Source organism: Trachypithecus francoisi, unplaced genomic scaffold, assembly GCF_009764315.1.
Source record: "Trachypithecus francoisi isolate TF-2019V2 unplaced genomic scaffold, Tfra_2.0 Lachesis_group7, whole genome shotgun sequence".
Taxonomy (NCBI): Eukaryota; Metazoa; Chordata; class Mammalia; order Primates; family Cercopithecidae; genus Trachypithecus; species Trachypithecus francoisi.
In genome coordinates, this window is record NW_022681472.1 from 32,619,947 (window position 1) to 32,646,069 (window position 26,123).

Genomic DNA, 26,123 nt, shown 5'->3' on the forward strand with positions numbered 1-26,123 from the left:
TGTGCCAGTTTTCAAAGGGAATTTTTCGAGTTTTACCCATTCAGTATGATATTGACTGTGAGTTTGTCATAAATAGCTCTTATTATTTTGAGATACGTTCCATCAATACCGAATTTATTGAGCGTTTTTAGCATGAAGGGCTGTTGAATGTTGTCAAAGGCCTTTTTGGTATCTATTGAGATAGCCATGTGGTTTTTGTCTTTGGTTCTGTTTATATGCTGGATTATGTTTATTGATTTGCGAATGTTGAACCAGCCTTGCATCTCAGGGATGAAGCCCACTTGATCATGGTGGATAAGCTTTTTGATGTGCTGCTGGATCTGGTTTGCCAGTATTTTATTGAGGATTTTTGCATCGATGTTCATCAAGGATATTGGTCTAAAATTCTCTTTTTTTGTTGTGTCTCTGCCAGGCTTTGGTATCAGGATGATGTTGGCCTCATAAAACGAGTTAGGGAGGATTCCCCCTTTTTCTATTGATTGGAGTAGTTTCAGAAGGAATGATACCAGCTCCTCCTTGTACCTCTGGTAGAATTCAGCTGTGAATCCATCTGGTCCTGGACTTTTTTTGTTTGGTAGGCTATTAATTATTGCCTCAATTTCAGAGCCTGCTATTGGTCTATTCAGGGATTCAGCTTCTTCCTGGTTTAGTCTTGGGAGAGTGTTAAGTGTCCAGGAAATTATCCATTTCTTCTAGATTTTCTAGTTGATTTGCGTAGAGGTGTTTACAGTATTCTCTGATGGCAGTTTGTATTTCTGTGGGGTCGGTGGTGATATCCCCTTTATCATTTTTTATGGCGTCTATTTGATTCCTCTCTCTTTTCTTCTTTATTAGTCTTGCTAGCGATCTATCAATTTTGTTGATCTTTTCCAAAAACCAACTCCTGGTTTCGTTGATTTTTTCGAGGGTTTTTTGTGTCTCTATCTCCGTCAATTCTGCTCTGATCTTAATTATTTCTTGCCTTCTGCTAGCTTTTGAATGTGTTTGCTCTTGCTTCTCTAGATCTTTTAATTGTGATGTTAGAGTGTCCGTTTTAGATCTTTCCTGCTTTCTCTTGTGGGCATTTAGTGCTATAAATTTCCCTCTACACACTGCTTTAAATGTGTCCCAGAGATTCTGGTATGTTGTATCTTTGTTCTCATTGGTTTCAAAGAACATCTTTATTTCTGCCTTCATTTTGTTATGTACCCAGTAGTCATTCAGGAGCAGGTTGTTCAGTTTCCATGTAGTTGAGCGGTTTTGATTGAGTTTCTTAGTCCTGAGTTCTAGTTTGATTGCACTGTGGTCTGAGAGACAGTTTGTTATAATTTCTGTTCTTGTACATTTACTGAGGAGTGCTTTCCTTCCAATTATGTGGTCAATTTTGGAATAAGTGCGATGTGGTGCTGAGAAGAATGTATATTCTGTTGATTTGGGTAGAGAGTTCTGTAGATGTCTATTAGGTCTGCTTGCTGTAGAGATGAGTTCAATTCCTGGATATCCTTGTTAACTTTCTGTCTCGTTGATCTGTCTAATGTTGACAGTGGAGTGTTGAAGTCTCCAATTATTATTGTATGGGAGTCTAAGTCTCTTTGTAAGTCTCTAAGGACTTGCTTTATGAATCTGGGTGCTCCTGTATTGGGTGCATATATATTTAAGATAGTTAGCTCTTCCTGTTGAATTGTACTCTTTACCATTATGTAATGGCCTTCTTTGTCTCTTTTCATCTTTGATGGTTTGAAGTCTGTTTTATCAGAGACTAGTATTGCAACCCCTCCTTTTTTTTGTTCTCCATTTGCTTGGTAGATCTTCCTCCATCCCTTTGTTTTGAGCCTATGTATATTTCTGCATGTGAGATGGGTCTCCTGAATACAGCAGACTGATGGTTCTTGACTCTTTATCCAGTTTGCCAGGCTGCATCTTTTAATTGGACCATTTAGTCCATTTACATTTAAGATTAGTATTGTTATGTGTGAACTTGATCCTGCCATTATGATATTAACTGGTTATTTTGCTCGTTAGTTGATGCAGTTTCTTCCTAGCCTCGATGGTCTTTACATTTTGGCATGTTTTTGCAATGGCTGCTACCGGTTGTTCCTTTCCATGTTTAGTGCTTCCTTCAGGGTCTCTTGTAAGGCAGGCTTAGTGGTGACAAAATCTCTAAGCATTTGCTTATCTGTAAAGGATTTTATTTCTCCTTCACTGCTGAAACTTAGTTTGGCTGGATATGAAATTCTGGGTTTAAAATTCTTTTCTTTAAGAACATTGAATATTGGCCCCCACTCTCTTCTGGCTTGGAGAATTTCTGCCGAGAGATCTGCTGTTAGTCTGATGGGCTTCCCTTTGTGGGTAACCCGACCTTTCTCTCTGGCTGCCCTTAAGATTTTTTCCTTCATTTCAACTTTGGTGAATCTGGCAATTATGTCTTGGAGTTGCTCTTCTGGAGGAGTATCTTTGTGGGGTTCTCTGTATTTCCTGAATTTAAATATTGGCCTGCCCTACTAGGTTGGGGAAGTTCTCCTGGATGATATCCTGAAGAGTGTTTTCCAACTTGGTTCCATTTTCCCCCTCACTTTCAGGCACCCCAATCAGACCTAGATTTGGTCTCTTTACATAATCCCATACTTCTTGCAGGCTTTGTTCATTTCTTTTTCTTCTTTTTTCTTTTGGTTTCTCTTCTCGCTTCATTTCATTCATTTGATCCTCAATTGCTGATACTCTTTCTTCCAGTTGATCGAGTCGGTTACTGAAGCTTGTGTATTTGTCACATATTTCTCGTGTCATGGTTTTCATCTCTGTCAGTTCATTTATGGCCTTCTCCGCATTAATTATTCTAGTTATCAATTCTTCCACTCTTTTTCAAGATTTTTAGTTTCTTTGCATTGGGTACGTAATTCCTCTTTTAGCTCTGAGAAGTTAGATTTTCTGAATCCTTCTTCTCTCATCTTGTCAAAGTCATTCTCCATCCAGCTTTGATCCGTTGCTGGTGATGAGCTGCATTCCTTTGGAGGGGGAGATGCGCTCTTATTTTTTGAATTTCCAGCTTTTCTGCCCTGCTTTTTCCCCATCTTTGTGGTTTTATCTGCCTCTGGTCTTTGATGATAGTGACGTACTGATGGGGTTTTGGTGTGGGTGTCCTTCCTGTTTGTTAGTTTTCCTTCTAACAGTCAGGACCCTCAGCTGTAGGTTTGTTGGAGATTGCTTGATTGTATCAGCAGCAGAGACTGCAGAAGATAGAATATTGCTGAACAGTGAGTGTACCTGTCTGATTCTTGCTTTGGAAGCTTCCTCTCAGGGGTGTACTCCACCATGTGACGTGTGGGGTGTCGGTCTGCCCCTAGTGGGGGATGTCTCCCAGTTAGGCTACTCAGGGGTCAGGGACCCACTTGAGCAGGCAGTCTGTTCGTTCCAGATCTCAACCTCCATGTTGGGAGATCCACTGCTCTCTTCAAAGCTGTCAGACAGAGTCATTTGCATCTGCAGAGGTTTCTGCTGCTTTTGTTGTTGTTGTTCTTGTTGTTTAGCTGTGCCCTGTCCCCAGAGGTGGATTCTACAGAGACAGGCAGGTTTCCTTGAGGTGCTGTGAGCTCCACCCATTTGGAGCTTCCCAGTGGCTTTGTTTACCTACTTAAGCCTCAGCAATGGTGGGCACCCCTCCCCCAGCCTTGCTGCTGCCTTGCCATTAGATGGCAGACTGCTGTGCTAGCAATGAGGGAGGCTCTATGGGTGTGGGACCCTCCCAGCCAGGTGTGGGATATAATCTCTTGGTGTGCCCGTTTACTAAGACCCTTGGTAAAGCACAGTATTGGGGTGGGAGTTACCCGATTTTCCAGGTGTTGTGTGTCTCAGTTTCCCTGGCTAGAAAAAGGGATTCTCTTCCCCCTTGCACTTCCCAGGTGAGGCGATGCCTCGCCCTGCTTCAGCTCTCGCTGGTGGGGCTGTAGCAGCTGACCAGCACCGATTGTCCTGCACTCCCTAGTGAGATTAACCCAGTACCTCAGTTGAAAATGCAGAAATCACCTGTCTTCCGTGTCATTCACGCTGGGAGCTGGAGACTAGAGCTGTTCCTATTCGGCCATCTTGCTCCGCCCCCCCAAGTATACATTTTAATATGTGTATATATTCTCCAACATCAATATGCACTCATTCTCAATAAATGTTGATTTTCTTGCATACAGAAATGTTCAATTTTTCAAGTCTAAAGTAAATTCTTTTTCTTAGTCTATGTGATTCCCCCCATATACAATACTCATATAGCATTCTTTGCATTTTTCTGTTTTATGACAATTAATTCATTAAATAACTTGTCTATCAGTTTGCTCAGGGGTTGGCCATGATCTTATTATGCTTAGAATTTCTGTTATTGAAATATTTGATATAATATTTGAGCAAAGTTTATCTCTTAATTTTAAATGTATTTTCCTTAAAGTCTTGGATATCATTACTACTTAAGGTCATATTCTTCTAAATTTATAAAGAACATTTCCTTAGATAAGAACAATGCAAAAAGAACCTTCTAGATATACGTGAATATTCTGAAGTAAATAGATCAAGTAACCCAAATGGACATACTTTGAAGAGAAGAATGATATCAGGACAGTTGTAAGAAATACAATGATGGGAAGAATTTTTTTGTGGCCATTCATACATAGCAAACTGAAAATTGTGAATTAATCAGATCATCTGTCTACACTATCTAATGTCTTCAAATTATTATGCTGTCCCTGAGCAGAGGAATGAGGAAAATGTAATACTTTCTTTTTTCTATTCTTCAATATTTGTTGCTTTGTGTAATTATAAAGACAATTAGGAAACATGTCACTTCAATTTTACATTAATGAATTTTGATAGCATATATCCATCCCATAGCTGATATATTCTGACATCTATTTATTAAGAAACATACTAAATTGTCAAAAAAAATTGAAGGGTAGCATGTTAACAGATGTATTGTTTTTCCTTTAAAATATCAGTTTTAGTAAGTGTCTAAATATTGAAATTGTTGCTCAATTAAAACTCTCCTAAAGTTATGCTCTTTTTCTATTTGAACGAATTATCATTAATTTCTACTTTGTTAATTCAGCATTTTTTATTATTTGATCAGGACTTGGATGAGGTTTATAAAAGGTTTGTGAGCAGCATAAAACAGCATCATAATAGGAACATTAAGCCAACTAACAGAACAAATTTGAAACAATTTGCAAGAACTCTTGTATATATAATTTTTCTTAGAAAAATTATCAGAAGATCGTCAAAGTATCTTCTTTTTTTACTTTATGTATTTAGCACTATTAAATATCCTCTCTTTCTTCAATGTTCACCTCTTCTAGTTTGTATGGTACCACCTTGCTGTCTGGCAATTGTTAAGAATTCGCGACCACTGCTCATGGGTAATAAACACAACCAAGCCTAAAGACTGACATCGAATCTTGCCTTCATCAGGTTATCTCTTAAATGACTGATTTTGCATACTAATTGATTTCTAGGTTGGTCTCAGAAGCTTTAATATAAAGTGCCCTACATCTGCTGCCTAGCAATCTCAGTCTTTCCTCTGCTCATGCTCTGGCTTGTAAGGGATTGATATGATACACTTCTTCTGGTTGTGTTTCTTCTTTGGGGTGTTTTGCCACCTCCATTGGCTTTAACTCCCTGTTTTCCAAGGTTGGCCTAATGCACTTCGTGTTATTTATTTTCCTCCTTTATGGCTCGTAGCTTCAGATGCTTCTTTATGGCCGAATCCATATCAACTTTGGTCCCCCTCCTGAGTTTTAGCCCATATTACAAAGCTCTTGCCAGATAATTTTGGATGTTTTATTCTTACCTCAAATTAGCATGTTTTATCCACTTCTCCTTCTTCTCTATCATTGCCAGTAACAACAGTACTACCTTTGTAATCTCTATAGACGTTCTCGTTCTTGCTCCACATTAAGGCTATTACCAGATTGCTATTTTTGTATTTTTTTTTCTCAGATAGACATTTTTTAACAGTCCTTGGTTATTTCACCTCATTCATTAATGGTTAATTCTAATTCACCAACCAATTCACCAGCTGAATCCTCTTGTCTAGAATCTGTTCCATATACTTCAATTAGATTACCCCCGCTAAAACACTGATGTGTGTATATCATTGTCTGGATCAAAGCTACCAATGACTATCTCTGTCCAATTGATTGGAGTTTAAACTTCTCATTCATCATTTAAAACCTCATATACTCTGGCCTCATTCTATGTGTGTTAGTCCATTCTTGCATTTTATATATAAAGAAATAGCTGAGACTGGGCAATTTATTTTGTAAATTTTCCCCACTTATTTTGTAAGACTTCCTTTTCTCCAAATATAATAATTTACTTGTAATGATCAAATATGCCTTATATATTATTTTCTTGACCTTTTTACACAGGATTTGTGTCACCTACAATGCTAAATTTAATCCTCTCCATTGATCTGAATTTGAGTCATTTTTTTTAGTTCAGCTGATGTCCTATCTTTTTCATAAAATCTTTTGTAAAACCTATATTAGCCTCGTATAGTGGCATACACCTGTAGTCCCAGCAAATCGGAAGGCTGAGGAAAGAGGATTGTTTGAGCCTAGGAGTTTGAAGCCAGCTTGGGCAACGTTATGAGACTCCTTTTTTTAAATTAAAAAAAAAAAGGCGCCTGTATTAGAATTTTTTTAACCAAGAACTCAGAAAACTCAACTATATGATCTATCTAACAAGAAGTGATATTATAATTTTTGTTGCATTTTTAGAAATATAGTATTTAGGGTAATTCTGTCAGCTTCAACACTCTTGTAGTCTCAGGAACATGACTTTTAGGAAGAGTCAAAGAAGAACATAATAGAGTTAGAGGGGGGTACCCAGTATGTTGAGAGGAGTCAAAACTATATCTTTGAGAAATGACTAAATAATTTGAGTGTAGTAGTTAGTTCTGCAGAAATATGGTACATATTTTGAAGGGCTGTGCTGTGGTTGAAATGTCAACTTGGTTTGTGTGATGTTCAAAGGTAGAACCAGAAACAGTGAGAGTTGAGGAAGCATATTTTAGCTCAGTATCAAAAATCATATTCTATTGAAGTTTCTGAATCATGGAATGGGCTGAAACATACTGTATAGATGTTCCCAGGTTGTTGGAAGGGTTTAGAAAATGATTGCTTCTTTATCTTTATTCATGTTTCTCTTGCACATAATTTGTTCTTCTCTTATGAAACGTCACACTATCCGCCTTGCTTAATAATGTAACCAAATATGGAAAATAAGTGTGTGTGTGTGTGTGTGTGTGTGTTGTCTTGGAACTCATTCTTTCTCAGTATAAGCTGAGGCTCCTGAGGTTAAGAATCTTAGGTTATATAATTCTTGCCAATTATCCTCAGCTATCTTGGACAAGCTAATAATTTGGAAAAATGGTTCTGCTGATGTTAATAATAAGCCACTTCTAGTCTACTAAATAGGAACTGAAGGATTAACAGAGAGGATACTTGTAGAGAGAGTTTTCCTTTAGTAGGAAAAGAGAGTAAGATGTTTTGCCTTCTTTACATGTGGCCTTCACTTTACATGTAGCCAATGAGAAGAGTTTCAAAGTTTATTTGCATCCCTGAAGTTTAGGGAACTTGTGTCTGATTCTCAACAAAATAATTCTAAAGCCAAGAGACCACAGGTAGAGCACCTGCTTGGCAGCAAAGACAAAGGGAAAGAAAGCTATCTTGCAAGCAAACTGTGCCTTCACAGTTGGAGAAAGTATGTATAAGTCTTCTTGTGAGTCAAGTAGACCCATGGGAAAGAGATAATCAGGGATATCCTTGAAATGGATTTCATTCACAAAGGTTACCAAGAGAGATGAAGTCACTGGGAAGAGTAACATATCAGTGGAGTCCCAGCGGCTGAAGTTTTAGCTGCTTGAGGGAGCATGGTCATGATGTCTGTGTCATGGAAATTGCAACTTGAGATATCTCATGGGATAACCTCAGAGAAATCTGCTCAACACTCCAGAAGGAGTCATCTTTGAGTGTACAAAACCCAAAGTACATCAATACTATAATGATGTACTTTGATGATGAGAGTTCCAGGCAGTCACATAAGCCTGGAGATAGGGGATCATTTCCCTTGTCCTTTTTACCCTAGGCCTCATCTTAGAAGGGTGGGATACTGTGACTTGGGAATGAGGGTGTAGCTGGCTCAGTAATAACCTCTCAGTACTGCAAACTTTCAACCTGAGATGATGCTATGCTAGATGAGGGAAGAATTCTGTCATCAACAGTTCTGAATTGTGATTATTACACTGACCTGGACACTTTCATTACCAAAACAAGACTGTTTTTATGAATAAACTGATGAGAGGACTATTAATTACCTAAGAACAAAAGCTATAGTAATTGTTTGATGTGTCATCAGAGGAATATAAAGAATTACCCCACAGAATTATTTACTTACAATAAATAAGCCTGGAATCTATGGATTTATGAGGCATGCCTCTGTGAAGAACGTGATGTGAACTATACCACCTTCTGGAGTATAAAATAACAATATTTCATAATTTAATATTTCCCTGTTGCATGTTTTCAACCTCTTTTGTTATTCTAGGCCAGAGGTGAATGTTTGACACAGGAAAAAAGAACTTGGGGAAATGTCTTTACTCTTCATGCCTTGCTGTGCCTTTCAGCTGTTTATCTCCTTGAAATTATTTATAGATTGTGAAAAGGTAAGATCTCTGATTTATGTACATCTAATTTCATAACAAGCTTCTATGTGTTATTTCAGAACTTACGTAATAAGACTAAACTGACTTTTATTTATCTGAACATGAGTGAATAAACTATGAAACTGCCCAGAATTTCATACAATTCTAAGAAAACAAGTTAGGAAAGCTGATTTGAAGACATATTATGGGGGAAGAATAAAGTTGTTTTCTACTTGGGTCTTTATGAGTCCAGAATGTTTAATAAATCATTCATAATATTTATTTTTGTACTTGTTTTTTGTTATCTTTCAGACTATATACTCCTTGATTGCAATAGGCATGTCCTCATTTTTATATTCTTCTTAATTTCTATTATAGAACAAACTAAATCATGCATTGCATAGGGATTGAAGTGGATTCATTCCAACCTTTATAATAGGCAATTCAACCCAATATTTAAAAATTCAGTGTTTCAGTATTCACATTTGAGTCTATAGTTAAAAATATCAATTTAAAAATACCATTTTCTTGAATAAGCTTTTTATAATGAAAGATTTCCAAGATCCAGAACTGAATTATTTCAAAGAATACTCTTTTTAACGCAATATCATGTAAGTATTTCTGTAACTCCATGCAGTGAGTTACTTGCAACTGAATTTGAATTGTGCAGGTAATATGTATGGAAACATCATTTTATTATAGAATTATTTGAATTCTGGTACAGTTACAATTTATTAACCTGTAACCTACCAAGAGAGTTCATTGTTGACTAATTCTGTGGCTCTCTGAATCTCAGTATCTTAATCTTAATCTATAAAATATGAGAAATAATGGTTGCCTTGCTTTCTGCTGTGTGCAATAAATTCATTCAGTACATATTTATCAAGTGTCTAATATGTAGTAGAAGGTAATTCTGTCAATTCTGACCAACTATTCCTATTCCTCTTCTTAGTTACTTTCCTTCGTTGAATTTTAAAATCAACTTAAGGCATAACTTATGTACCAAAAATTCACTCAATTTAAGCATATAGTTTGATATGTTTTTATCAAATGAATGCATAGCATATTTACACTAGTGTAATAAACATCACAGTCAAGATACTGAACATTTCTCTCTTCCCCAATCCTTCCCTTATAACACTTCACCATTAATTCCCAGTCCCCGTTACCACACCAGGCAACCATTGATTTCTATTACTAAAGATGAACTTTTCCTGTCCTAGAACTTCAAATAAATGGAGCAGAAAAGTATATACTCTTTTGCATCTAGCTATTTTGTTGAGCATAATACTTTTGTGATTCACTCATGTTGTTCTTTTTATCAGTAGTTCATTTCTTTTAATGACTGAGTTGTATTCCACTGAATGGACATTTGCACTGTTTTACTTTTTGGAGTAACATAATAGGAGATTTGTAACAGTGAAGTCAGTAAGTGGAAGCATAGAGGACTTAACTCTTATTGATAACCAAAATATAAAGTATACATAGACAATGGCAATATGTAACTTCCTGTACAAGTCACATTAACTTTTGGTAAGAAAATGGTAGAAATAAGAGGTTATTTTTTGGGCTTTGTGTTAGACACCTTTTTAATGCTTATATAGATATTATTTGAAGTGGGTGATAGTGAAGTCTGCTTGTACACCTTTTTATATAGTTGTTACACAAATGCTTGCTAATTTTTGTGGACTGTGCACAAAATGCTTTCAATGTATTTCATATTTTCGAGAACTCTTGTAAGAATAACTGCTGGAATCATAATTCTAGACTACGTGTGTATTAAGGATAGTTTCTAGAACACACAATAAAACACTGTGTAGTAATTGGGAATAATTCCAAAAGCAATATAAAAACACATTACTTTCCCCCATATTTACAAGCACTAATATAGGAAAACATATTAAACTAAATCCTTGAGGACTTAAGTAATGTTATGTGTCATATACTAGATGTTTGAATAAGTGTTTACAGATTTTTCTGTAGTAGACTTTGATTTTTATTCTTGCACATTTTGAAGCTTGTGAATGTGTATGTTAAGCTGAGAATTTGATTCATGCTTAACAGGCAGGTTTTATTTTTGATGGCCTTCCTTTTACCTTTTAGTACACTAAATAATCCTCTGCTTCTAGAATACGTCACTTTTACAAAGCCTGCTAACCTCAGGGTTGACAAGAGTTTTTTTTTTTTTTTTTTTTTTTCTTCTTTGCCAACCTCACATACCTTACATATTGGTATTTTAATAAGGTAACATACTGCTATTTTCAAGTGAGGGAAGGCAATTTCCTTTTTTGGTGGGCAGTTTTCTTTTAAATATCTGATTTAGTTTTTTAACTTGATTCAGTTTTGAAAAGAAATATGACACGACCCTTCTTATTCTATACATGAGGAATGATTACAGAACAATTCAGTAGCAAATGCAGTTGTTTCTAGCTTTCAGCAAAGATCTTTACTTCTTGGATGAACTTATCTGTACAATAGTTGTAGTTCAATTTTGATTTCTTTCTGTAAATTAGATGCTAATTCAATAATTCAATTAGTTGATAAGTAAGAAATTGAAATAATTCCATTTGAAATTAATTTTACTGAAAAATTGGAACTATTTGAAAATCATTAAGTTTAAGTAAATTTATATGCTCAGGTTTCTGTTGTTTAAATGTAAGTGCTCTCTCATAGACTGTGAATACCATCTTTTCACAAGACAATTGACCATAGTGATCACAGTTTTAAAATTTGTATGCCCTATAATACAACAATTCTAGAAAACTAACAGAACACGTATTTAAGTATTAAAATTACTTATGAATGAAAATTCATCGTAACTTTATCTGGAATTTTTTTTTTTTTTTTAAGAGGGAGTCTTGCTCTGTAGCCCGGGCTGGAGTGCAGTGGCCCGATCTCAGCTCACTGCAAGCTCCGCCTCCCGGGTTTACACCATTCTCCTGCCTCAGCCTCCGGAGTAGCTGGGACTACAGGCGCGCTCCACCTCGCCCGGCTAGTTTTTTGTATTTTTAGTAGAGACGGGGTTTCACCGTGTTAGCCAGGATGGTCTCGATCTCCTACCTCGTGATCCGCCCGTCTCGGCCTCCCAAAGTGCTGGGATTACAGGCTTGAGCCACCGCGCCCGGCATATCTGGAAAATTTTAAAAATGCAAAACACCTGCATAGAAACTGTATGAATGCGGGAGTGCTATCTGTTGGATCAGCCTGTTTCAGGGCCTAAAACAGGGCCTGTCATATGGGAGGTTCTCACCAATATTTATTTAATGTAGTGAATACATTCCTAATCATTTTGACACTATTATGAATATAATTGTTCTCTTCATTTCATTTGTAGGTTGTTTTGTTCATATGGAAACATAATTGACTTTTGTACATTAATATTTTATGCTGATTTTGACACATTCTTCATTGTATCAATAAAGACTTTTTCTTTTATTCTTTATTTTTTTAGATCCTCCTTGCCTAAGATAAACTGTCATAATTTTTTTACCTATAAAAATAATTCAATAATGACTCATTAAAATAATATATACCTTTTAACAAAGTTAAATGATATAGATAAGTAGAAGAAAAAGTACAAAAATCAGTGCCCATATTTAACTCTTAGGCTAAATGTGTGTCTGTGGATGTAAGTGTATTGATGTGTGTTTAGTCACAGAAGAGAGATTTTGTTTGTATGGATACACCTTCTTATATCTGTGTAAATAAATAAAGTAGTTCTATATCATCAATTTTAATGACTGCCTGATATTCTATGTACTACAGTTTATTTAATACAATAAAATTTGTTTGTCAGTCATTATTGAGTTGCTTAAAATTTGAAACCAGTATAAATCAGATGAGTTTTCCTGTGTATAACTTTGAGATAACCTTATATGGTATTTCTCTGGGAGATCATTCCTGAGAATGTTATTGTTGGGCCCCAGAAATGCTCACACTCAATCCCTGGATCCTATGGAACATTTATAATAATTTATTTTCCATCAATACCAAATGAAAAATTCAATTTCCATATACTCTAACTAATGCTGATTTTTTAAACAATTTTTAAATCATTTTAAACATATTTTAATCATTTGCTGTTTCTTCTGAGTTACAAAAAGACACTATTCAATTTTCCTTAATTCACAGGAGAAAGAGAATGAAATATCAGACAGGCAACAATTTTAATACAAGTGTTATTTTTGAGGCTCAGAATTTAACATTTTAAGGGATATTGCTACTTCTTTTTCCATCTCATCTCTTTTTAAAAATGTTTTCATTTTGAACTTTTATGAGTCCATAATAGGAATACATATTTAGGGGGTACATGTGATGTTTTGGTACAGGCATACAATCAGTAATAATCACATCAAAGTAATTAGAATATTTATGACCTCAAGAATTTATCCTTTTTTTTTTGTATTAGAAACATTGTCGTGAAAATACTTTCTAAGACAACCCTGACAGATAGCTACAGTGTATTTTAGTAGCTATCTCTATCAACACAACATTCATTACCATCAGGCATACAAATAATTAGATATTTTAAATTATTAAAATATTTTTATTGTCTTGAATGAAAATCTACTCTTTTGAAATTTTGTTAAGTGAATCAGACTTCTTTCTAAGGCCATGCAGCTTTCTTTCCACCGCTTCTTTCACATTGGAAGTCTTTATATACAGGAAGATGTTTCTTTTCTTTTTTTTTTTTTTTTTTTTTTTGAGATGGAGTCTCGCTCTATCACCCAGGCTGGAGTGCAGTGACCGGATCTCAGTTCACTGCAAACTCCGCCTCCCAGGTTTATGCCATTCTCCTGCCTCAGCCTCCTGGGTAGCTGGGACTACAGGCGCCCGCCACCTCTCCTGGCTAGTTTTTTGTGTTTTTTAGTGCAGACAGGGTTTCACCGTGTTAGCCAGGATGGTCTCATCTCCTGACCTCGTGATCCGCCCATCTCGGCCTCCCAAAGTGCTGGGATTACAGGCTTGAGCCACCGCGTCCAGCCTAGGAAGGTGTTTCTTATTTCTCTCTTTAGTTACCTGTTTCTCAAAATTTTCTAGCATAATTTGGAGATTATGAAATTGAGTTTCTGTGTACTGCAGTTTGGCAAATCATCACAAACTTGATTTTATTCCTTTTGCTATGTGTTGCTGATAAATTTTAGAAATTGGGTGAGCTTTACAACACTTAATCTTGATACGTTTAAATACAATAAGGTAAACTTTTAAGAAGCAAAATGTTAACATTAGCAATTAAAACTAGGGCAATCTGCCTACAAGTATGTTAGGAAAATGGCTGTTTCCAACATCTGTTTAGGAGTGTGAGTAATAAGAATACAATGCAAAAGTTGTCTCAGTCTAGTGGAATTATTTCAGATTTGTATGTTGCCTTACAAATCATATGTCAAAATATTAAATTTGTCATCTGTTTATATTTTAACATGGATATGCAGAAAATTAGATAAAATATTAATTCTCAAAATTTTTATTCTTTTCTTGAAAACATTTCATATATAACTTTAGGGAGATGGATGAGCTCACTTGAAGTATTTATTGGATTTACTCATCATGATTTTATTGGCTTTGGCATATAGTTGGTTGGTCAATTAATAACACGTTTATATTCCAATGTGAAAAGAAGAATAAAGAATGAATATATGTCTCCAATTCTGTGAAAGCTTCTTAAAGATTTTTATTTTTTGATCTTCAAAAAAGCAAGCAAGCAAGAAAAACAAATAATGGACTGACCTCTCAATACAGAATACATAAATATTTATAAATGCTTAGATTCTTATTTTAAGTTGTAATATGGGATTTAAACAGGATTGGTTGGTAGTAATTTGAACTCAGCCTGTGGCTTTTTGACCTATGGTGTATTGTAATTATTGTCTTTGGCTAAGACTTTTCTACACCTTCCACCCTCATTGAAACTGTATCTCAGGTCTTATTAAAGTTAAAAAATTGTCAATAAATATAGAATGAGGCAAATGTGAATGACATGATCCAAACATGAGGCACTACCATCCTTCTACCTATTGTTCATTTACCTTTAAGTGTCTGCAATGGGCAGGTGCTTCTCTTTCTTCTCATATGTGAATGATGAATATATTTTGTACTATTTCATATTTTGACAGTGCTTCTCATTACAATTTTTCTTTTTCATATTATGCAGTTGATGGGAAGTCATTTTTTCTGTCTATGATAGTTTCCATCATTTTCTTAGTAATGTATCTCTTGGCAGTGAATATATTACAATAGCAAATCCCAGTGGTTTGAACAGAGAGAATTCAAGTTCTAATCTAGACCCAGATTCTGTGTTATCTATTTCTCAAATAGGAACTCTACTCATAAGAAATAAATATTCCTAAATATTTTTTATTTAATTTGTTCCCTATACTGAACCCTAACAAAACAGTAAAAAAAATTGTCTTTATTGCAAGCCTTTAAGTGTGATTTATTTGTAAGAAATTTTCAGTTTAATAACAGGTATATAATTTTAATGTTTTATTATTCATTACACATATCAGACCAGGATCTGGATGGTAAACACCTGAATATTTTTTTAAAGATCATGAAATATTTTGGCACAATTTCTTATTATTGGCCCCTTCATGTTGTGGCATGACAAAGGCAAGGAATGAAATAGATTTGTGGTAAAAGTGAAGGATGAGGGTGAGAATTTGAGAACATGGAGCTTAAAGTATACATATTTACTTATGCAGAAAACATAATTAATTTCTCAGATAGTCTGAACATGGAGGAACCAGTTAAGACGTGCTCTTTCAGGATTACATGAACTTCTCATTCATATGATGCTTAGTTAGGTACAAAAGTGTCTTAGTCTGTTTTTAGTAATCAACTTCCCAATCTTTTCCCAAGTCTACATAGACTAAGAATTTTGACTGCTAAAAAGTCATATGTCAGTTGCCTAAAAACAAATTAACCAGCTATTATTTGAGCATCTGTCATCTTCAGATAAAAATTTGTGGTCATTTTCTCAGAAAACTAATTTCTTGTAGTTTAAATTATTTTCTTCAAAAAACACTATTTTAGCCTCCTTTTCCCCATGTTCCTTTTTCCTCTCACCTACCCATGTATGAGACTTCTGTTAAAAATGTTCTTTTCCAACTGTCATTCTTCAAAGATACCAAAACGACAAAAAAGTCATATAGACATTTTTTTAAAATAAAAAAGGAAAAGATTATCATTGACACTCATAACAGCTTCACATCTGACTCTACTCACTGTTCTCTAAGATAAGACAGTAGTCTTCTGCCAGGGTCTCTGTCACTTCCACTTTGCTGTCCCATCCCCCCTTTTGCTAAAAATATTTCCCAAATGTACTTCCTATCCCACCTATATTCCCTACTTTTAAAAATCTTTTGTTAGGTAAAATTATTAGCAAGGCAAGTCAAAATGTTTTAAGTTGCTTTACTGATGGCCAATGGAAATTCCAACCGATGACTGAGAATTTGAAGTTGTACATATTATTATATTTTTGCTGTATTTCATCATCTTCTCTCTATTATTTTTGTAAAGTTATGAGGGATGCACCATTTCATTACACTTTTTTGCTCCAAAAAACAATGTTACACTTTCAGAGTGATGTTTTTCTTGTTATTCTCTCTTATAATCTGTAATTTCTCCAATATACTTCCACCACCAAGATTGTGAATAAACACTCAAATAATGCCGCCCTCCAAAAATATTATGCTACTAGGCTTTCTCATTTCAAGTACTTGTTTTGATTTATCTTGTTTATTTTGGTTAGTTTTATTTTTTTAAGAATATATAATTTCATTAGTAACCTTTAATTTAAAATTTTATATTTTAGGGAAATCTATGAGAAATATCTATTACTTTTTTTTTGTTTTAGTTGGAGTCTGGCTCTGTTGTCCAGCCTGGAGTACAGTGGTGCAATCTCAGCTCACTACAACCTCTGTCTCCCAGGTTCAAGAGATTCTCCTGCCTCAGCCTCCCGAGTAGTTGTGATGACAGGAGCCCGCCACCACATCAGGCTAATTTTTGTATTTTTAGCAGAGATGTGGTTTCACCATGTTGGCCATGCTGGCTTGAACTCTTGATCTCAAATGATTCACCCGCCTTGGCCTCCCTAATTGCTGGGATTACAGGCACAAGCCACTGCACTCAGTCACCTTTTTAAAAAATAAAACAAAATGCCAGATAATTTAAATTTATAGTATATGAAGTTGTCATCACAAATTACAAATATTGTTTCTAAATTCCTTAATCAATCTTTTCTTTGGTATGAATCACTAAATACTTTTGAACCTGCTCAATTTTGTTTTCATTTTCATTAGTCTTCCATCTTAGTCTCTTTCTCCTTAATTATTTGGAAGCTATTTTCATCATACCGACTGATTTCTGAAAAAGTAGGCTTTTCATAAATTATTTTCAAATGATATATTATATATATATATATATGCTACATGTAACATTATGTAACATGCATACAATGTGTAATGCATATCAAAGTAATTGGGATATCCATCACCTCAAACATTTATCATTTCTTTGTGTTGGCAACATTTCAAATATTTTCTTCTAGCTGTTTTGAAATACAGCATAAATGCTCATCAATTGTAGCTGCCCTATTATGCTATCGAATAGTAGAACTTACTCTTTCTATCTACCTGTATTTTTGAACCCATTAGCAAACCTCTCTTCATGGCCTCCTCCCTCAGACCCTTCCCAGCCACTGGTAATCACTATTCTATTCACTACCTCCATGAGATCACTATTTTTTTTTTTTTTGCAGCTTCCACATTTGAATGAGAACATGTGATGCTTATTTTTTTGTGCCTGGCTTATTTCACTTAACATAATGTCCTGCAGACTCATCTGTGTCACTGCAAATGTCAGTATTTCATTCTTTTATTGTGGCTAAATTCTATTCCATTTTGTATACATACCACATTTTCTTTATCCGTTCATCGTTAATGGTCACTTAGTTTGATGTGTCCAAACAGTTTGATCTTGGCTATCATGACTGGTGCTGCAATAAACATGGGAATGTAGTTTTCCCTTTGATATAGTGGTTTCCTTTCTTCTGGATATATATCCAAGACTGAGATTGCTGGATCATACAGTAGCTCTATATTTCTTGAGGAAGCTCTGTACCATCTTTCCTAGTTGCTGGACTAATTTAAATTCCCACTGAGAGTGTGCAAGCATCTCCCTTTCTTCACATCCTCCTAGCATCTGTTATTTTCTGTCTTTTTGATAAGAGTCATTTTATCTGGAGTGAAATGATATAACATTGTGCTTTTGATTTGTATTTCCCTGATGATGAATAATCTTGAGCATTTTTTCATGTATCTGTTGGTCATTTGTATGTTTGCATTTGAGAAATGTCTACTCATATTTTTTTAACAAAATTTTAATCAGATTATTTGGGTTTTATTTGCTATTGAGTTGTTTGAACTCTATATATCCTGGTTATTAAATTCTTGTCAGATGGATAGTTTGCAAATATTTTCTTCCATTCTGTAGGTTGTCTCTGCACTTTGTTGACTGTTTAAATTGCTGCACAGAAGATTTTTAGCTCATGTAGTCTAATTAGTCAATTCTTGCTTTTAATAACTGGACTTTTGAGGTCTTACTCAAAAAAAAAAAAAAAAAAAAATCTTTGCTCAGTCCTGTGGCACTTTTCCAATGTTTTGAAGAAAAGTGGTTTTAAGGTGACTCCTGCTTGAGCAAGACCCCATTGTTTTCATGTCATAGTTCTTATACATACTTGGCAATTGTAATCTCATGGATCTATAATCTAAACAAAATTGTTTGACTTTCTTATTTCATTTCATATAGATTTTGAAGCTGCTGACTGTCTCCCTGTTCAACTCCATGTGTCACTATTTATAGTCACTAATCAGATATTTGATTCAGACTGTCACTAAATCTTCTTTGAATTCTCCCTAAATTCAGTATAACTTAAAAGCATTTTTTCATATTATCTGAAAGCTTTTTTCACATTACCCAATTTTTTTCACCTCTTCTACAATCCTAATAAAATATATAACAATATCCCTCGATAAAACTCAGTGGTTTTTAGTATATTTACAAAGTTGGTCAACCAACACCACTAATTAATTTTAGAACATTTCGTCACACCAAAAAGAAACTCCATTCACATTAGCAATTTTTCCCTATCTGTCCCTCCTCTCAGTCCCTGGCAAACCACTAATATAGTTCTGTTTGTATTAATTTGCTTTTTCTGGACATTTCATATAAACACCTCATGCAAAATGTGGCCTATTACAAATGTCTTCTCTCCTTTAGGATTTGTTTTCAAAGTTCATCTGTGTTGTAGCATGTGACAGTACTTCCTTCTTATGGTTGAATCACATTTCATTGTGTGAATAGATGATATTTTTTTGACCCATTTATCAGTAATTGGACCTTTAGGTTGCTTTCATTTTTTGTCTATTATGAATAATGTTGTTCTGAGCATTTCTGTATATATTTTTATGTGAACATATGTTTTTATTTCTCTTGGGTTTATACCCAGAAGTAGAATTGCTGAGCTATATGTTAACTCTATTTAACCTTTAGAGAAACTAAACTGTTTTATAAAGTGGCTTCATCATTTTATAATTGAAACAGCAATGAATAAAGTTATCGGCTGGGTGTGGTGACTCATGCTTGTAATCCCAATGCTTTGGAGGTTGAGACCAGGCCAGGTGTTCAAGACCAGCTTGGCCAACATGATGAAACCCCTCTCTCTTCTAGGAATATAAAAATTAGCCAGGTGTGGTGGCTCACACCTGGAGTCCTAGCTACTCACGGGGCTAAGGAGGGAGGATTGCTTGAACCTGGGAGGTGGAGGCTGCAGTGAACTGAGATAGTACCACTGTGCTCCTGTTTTTTTAGAAGTTGTATCTCATTGTGATTTCGTTTTGAATAACCCTAATAATTAATGATGTTGAGAATCTTTTCGTGCGCATATTGAACATTTGTATATCTTCTTTGGGGAACTGTCTATTCAAATCTTGTGCTCAATTTTTAATTGTTAAATTGTGAAATTTCTTTATACAATCTGGATACAGGTCACTTACACGATATGTGGTTTGCAAATATTCTCTTCCATTTTGTGGGTTGTCTTTACACTTCTTTTTATTGGTGTTCTTTAAAACATTTCTTGGTGATAAAATTTTCAGGGCAAAGATAAATATCCCATTTTCAATTTTGGTGGAGTATAAGTTATCTATATATATTTTTGTCCATTGTGCTTTAGGTATTTTTTTCCAAGAACCCATCACAAATATTTACACCTGTGGTATCTTCTAGGAATTTAATAGGTTTAGCTCTTAAATTTACATCTATGATCTATTTTGTGAGTGTTTTATATGTGGTGTGAGATAAGGGTCCAAGTTATTCTTTTGCTTGTGGATGTCCAGTGACCCTACACTATTTGTTGAAAAGACTATTTTAGACACATTGCTTTGTCTGGCTACCACCCTTGTTGAAAATCCAATGACCATAGATGTATGGATTTATTTCTGAACTCTTAATCCTATGCCATTGATCTATATGTCTGTCCTCATGTCAGTAGCACACTGTTTTAATTATTATAACAGTGTAACAAGTTCTGAAATAGAGAATTGCAAATCCTTCAACTTGTTCTTTTTGAAGATTATTTTAGCTACTGTATGACCAATAATTGTTTTAAATGTGGCAAATATGCTTAAGAACTATGAGTTCTTAAGTAGCATATAGTAACCATCATTGTAAATTATGTCTCACATTTTTTTTAAATTTGTATTTTATAAAGTTATTAGCACCTTAGCTCCAAGAGTACTACAAACGAACTTTTTCATATATGTGGGCAGAATGATTGTTGACTTGGCATCTCTTTAAGAATGACAGTGTTGGCTTTATATTGTCAAAGACTCCCACGCTTTATTTGAACATTGGGAATTGACTAAGGGAGTTGCCAAATATATGTTGCAATTTTAGATCACCTACAGTGGTGACTTAGGTTTTTCCAACGTAGTACAAATAAAAGGTAAGAAGTGAATCCAACTGGCCATTCTCTAATTATGGCTCAAGATTTTAGTGATAGCCTAACAGGCTTCTTGATAAAACACTGTAAAGCCATCTCCCTCTTAGTATAAATAATAATGATTATTAATTTCAATAGTTAATTCAATTTTTTAAGTTGAATTATTTTTAAAATGTTACAAAAAATTGCTTTTTATATTTGTGCTAGACATATTAGACTAGACACATTACATTAACGAGGTGATCTGCAGGTGCAAGAAGTTGAGAAACACTGTCCTGAAACTAAAGACAGCATTTAACAAATACTAAACACTTTTTACACTTTCCAGAGAAATTCTGTTTCTCAGAAACCATGTGATGTTTCACCATTGCTTGAGAACTACTTTCTGTAATTCTTGGTGATAAAATTTTCAGGGCAAAGATAAATATCCCATAATAGTTCATATGTGGAATTATTTTGCCTTTTTATCTAGTGTTGTGATTGCTGTTAGAGAACTTTTACTGTCTTTAACAACACAGAATTGATTTTCTAAATGAAATGCATCACAGAAAAAGTGTCAGTGAATAATTTGAATAACACTTTATGGAGCTATCTTGAAACAAGCAGACCTCTAACACTTATTTTTCCCTTGAGATTTAGAAGAAATCATCTCTCTAGTGCTCATAATAAGGAACTAATTTAACTGAGTTCCAGCTAGCTGTGAACAATTGGATTAACAAGCACCTTATTAAAATGTTTAATTTACATTTCATTTATCACATTTAATAGAATCAATTTTGTTGTTTAAGGGTGGGAAAAAGCATTAATTTCCAAGGCTAATTTTGGGTACCATTAATTTCTAATGCTTTCCTTGTTGGTTTTCATAGTTACCATAGTTATGTACCCTATGTAGCATGGAAATATAAGATGCATAACATAAAATTTTGCTCTTAAAGACCGTTTAATTATTCAACAAATAAAAAATATTTATGTTTGTATAGCTTGTGGATTGTGATGCCACTGTAAGAATGTTTAATTTAGGTAATGTAAAAGTTTTGGTCCTTTTAGGATATAACTTAGTTAAATATTTCGATGTCTAGAGAAATAGTCTGGATATTCTTTGATAGTATTTTGTCTTATATCTTTTTTACTCACATCACTTGTTTTTCTTAAATTTACTTATTTCTGTTATTTGTATATGAGAATATTACAATTATATTTGTTAAATATTTATGCTTTTATTGGTAAAGTGTATTGGTAGAGTAAGAAAATTGTTATGTGTTCAGGAAAAAAAACTATTGTATGTATTATAGCATTTATTATAATACCAATGAACAAAAGACCAAAGAAGAAAATGATGCAGTACGCAAGTGTTAACTTCAACAGAGAGAAGGAAGCATTTGGAATCAATGTGTAAATTAAAACCTTTTTATACAAAGTCTTTCCTTTAAAGCATATCGGTTGATTACTTGAATAGGACTGAAAGGATATTCTTAAAATTCAGTTTTGGATCTGTTCTTTAAATGAAATTTTAACTATAATTCATGAACTCTGATGGTTCTTATAAAATAATTGATGACTTTGATCTATTTTTATAATGCCAATTATACTTATTTGATATACTTGAAGGCACAATTTTAATTACTTTTTATATGTCTCTGAATAGGAATAAAAATATGTATATGTTTAAGGGCCTGTATTTCCTTTATAGAATTAGCATCCTGTCAAGATATTTTTCAGATTATATCATTAAAATAGGAAAAGGTAACATTTCCTTAAAATGAGACAAATGATCTAATCTTAATGACAGCTACTGTTAATGTCATGCACCTAGATATAGTTTATAATGCTTAGTAATTACAGCAATCTTTCTTCTCTTTTACTAATTATTTCAAGAGAAAGAAGTAAAAGCTTTAAGAACGGGCACAAAAGGCAGCTACATTGGATCTTTTTTGTAAAGCAAATAGCTTTCAAATCATTCCATTAGCTGTCATCAGAGTACAAAAAGAATTAATCAAAAATGACATCAATCTTAAAGGCCTGCCAAAACCTCATGAGAAAAACAATCCCATCATAAAAAGAGATAAATTAAAGGCACTGTCCCTGATTCTGTAAAAGGATTACACGTTTTCCCCCATGTGCTCACATTTGTGTTATAGAGGATTATATATAAGATATATACTTTAAATTCTTCTGGTACATTTATTTTGAGCAACTAATGTATCTAATGTGATAGTTAATCAATAGATTTCAGTATATTTTGTATTTACCTAAGTCCTTTTCTTCAAAACATATCTTTATTTGTCTTTTTAAGTTTGATTTTGACATTTTTAGCATAATATTTGAAATTATTAGAATCTCATGTGGAATCACAACAGATAACTAAAGTGCCTGATACTTGGAAACCAAAAGAAAGATAAAAGTTGGCAAAGACATAAAAGGTATTTTTGCTGAGTCTAAATGTAAATATCCAAGAAACTATAATTTAATATTATTTATCATACAGTTGTTTTTAAGTACTTATGAACATAACACAACTTTATGTTACTTAAAGGGTTTCAAGCCTATATCATCTTGTTTGTTAAAATTTGGTTATTGGTAAACCTTGATATCCACAAGGATAAATATCACTTCTATTCTTTATAAGAATTAACCAAAGCTCAGAGCAATGAGACTGCCAAACATGATAATGTATTAAAGTGGAGAAGTAAGACTTGGAACCTGGATCTTTACTTTTCCGGTGCTCTTCCCACTGTTTTACATCTCCCGTCTTACTACGTTCTGTGCAAACCATCTTGGACTTCAAACTTTAATAGGGGGTGAGTATAGGAAACATAATAAAGTCAATTTCCTTGTTTTCCAGTGTTTACTTGGGATGCATCAGTGAGCAAAACAAAGGTATCTGTCCTTATGAAACTTATATCATGGCAGAGGAAGACTGGAAATAAATAAAGAAAGAAAGAATGGAGTTTTTTCGAAGGTAATAAGTTCTGTAGAAACAAGGAAAACCAAGGCATGGAGGCTTGGAGTGCTAAGGTGAAGGTGTGAGAACAGATTGCTCTTGCTGAGTTTTCTGTCTTCTTTTGTTTAGGAAATTGTCATTCTCTGTATGCCTCATTATAGTATATAATAAATATGAATTGTTATAATTTAAGATAAATTATATAAATATAAATGATAAATGCATGTACATATGCATATATATGCACATATATGAATACATGCATGTACATACAAATACCTTCATATTTAACACAATTTGTATTTATATAATTTATATTTTTAATGTATATGTTTTGTATTTATGAATTCACTCACTCAAATTTTTTTGTAACTCAAAAATGAATGCTTGTAACACTTGATTCGTCTTTCAAAGACACACACATAAGTAGAACAGCAAAAAATTGGGCTCTCCCAGCGTTCATATTCCCAGGGAGGTTGCATGCTCCCTGGGAATTGTTCAACCTCCCTGAGGTCAAACAGGGAGAATCCATGACTTCTTGTTTCAGTCCTTCTACTGTAAACAAGTGCCCTTTTTGCAGTGTGTTTAGTGCTATGTTTTTCACAATTTGTGCATTTTGTCTGTGACTTCACTGTTGAGAATGCCCCTCAAGCATAGTCCTGGAGATGTCTGGTATACCTAAACACAAGAAGGCTGAGATGTGCCCTGTGGAGAAAATAAATGTGTTTGATTGGCTTTATTCAGGTGTGAATTATAGTGCTGTTGGTCATGAGTCCAGTGTTAATTGATCAACAAAGTGTATTAAATAAGATGTCTTTAAAAAATATACATGTGCATGTGTCTTTATAGTAGAATGATTTATAATCCTTTGGGTTTATACCCAGTAATGGGATCTCTGGGTCAAATGGTATTTCTGGTTGTAGATCCTTGAAGAATCATCACACTGCCTTCCACAATGGTTAAACTAATTTACATTCCCATTGCAGCACTATTTACAATAGCAAAGACTTGGAACCCACCCAAATGCCCATCAATGATAGACTGAATAAAGAAAAATTGGCACATATATACCATGGGATACTATGCAGCCATAAGAAAGAAAGAGTTTATGTCCTTTGCAGGGACATAGATGAAGCTGGAAGCCATCAGTCTCAGCAAACTAGCACAAGAACAGAAAACCAAACACCATATGTTCTCACTCACAAGTGGGATTTGAACAAAGAGAACACACGGACACAGGGAGAGGAACATCAGACACCAGGGCCTGTCAGGGGGTCAGGGGCAAGGGGAGGGAGAGCATTAGGACAAATACCTAATGCATGCAGGGCTTAAAACCTAGATGACGGGTTGATAGGTGGAGCAAACCACCATGGCACATGTATACCTATGTAACAAACCCACACATTCTGCAGATGTACCCCAGAACTTAAAGTAAAATTAAAAAAAAAGAAAAAGAAAAATAAACAAGGTTGGAGAGCCTTCCAGTATCAACTGTGAACAAGACAGGAAAGCATTCACAGCCACAGAAAACACCTGAACTGAGGTATCACAAATAAATAAATAAATAAATAAATAAAAATAAGAGAAAGGCTAAAAAGACAGAAGTCAAGTAGAAGAACGAAAAAAGGAAAAATTACCGTTTGAGGTGGCCTGTTTCAAGTAATAATCATATAGTGTAGTCTCTCAAAAAATAATGAATTTAGACAATCACCTTCTGGGCATCTACCACACACTGCACTCAGTGCTGAGTACTCAGCAGTGAGCAGGTCGACAGAGCCCTACTCTGCTGGAGCTTTACTTTGGGGAGAGAAAGAAGGATGCAGGGTGACAAGTATATTAGCAATATCATTTCAATTTGTGATACATGATACAAAAAAAATAAACAAGAAGCTGTGACTAAAGAAGAAAAAAATGTCTTTAAATAGAAATGCACATAAAACAAGGCTATGTATTAATAAGTTAATAAAAGTGTTGTGACTGGAGGGTCACAGGAACCTAACCCTGTTTTTCTCTGAGGAGCAGTTATTCGGTATTCACTAATTCAAGTTTCACAATAATTTTTTTTTCTTCAACTCCTATTTTAAGTTCAGGGGTACATGTGCAGGATGTGCAGGTTGGTCACATTGGTAAAAATGTGCTATGGTGGTTTGCTGCACAGATCATCCCATCGCCTAGGTATTAAGCCCAGCATCCGTTAGCTATTCTTCCTGATGCTACTTCTCTTCCTGCCCCCTAACCCCAACAGACCCCAGGGTAAGTTTTTCCCCTCTATGTCTCTATGTATTCTCATCATTCAGCTCCCACTTGTAAGTGAGAACATGCAGTGTTTGCTTTTCTGTTCCTGCATTAGTTTGCTAAGGATAATATCCTCCAGCTCCATTTATGTCCCTGCAAAGGACATGAACTCATTCCTTTTTGTGGCTGCAAAATGTTCCATGGTGTATATATACCACATTTTCTTTATCCAGTTTATCATTGTAGGGAATTTGGTTTGATTCTGTGCCTTTGCTATTGTGAATAGTGCT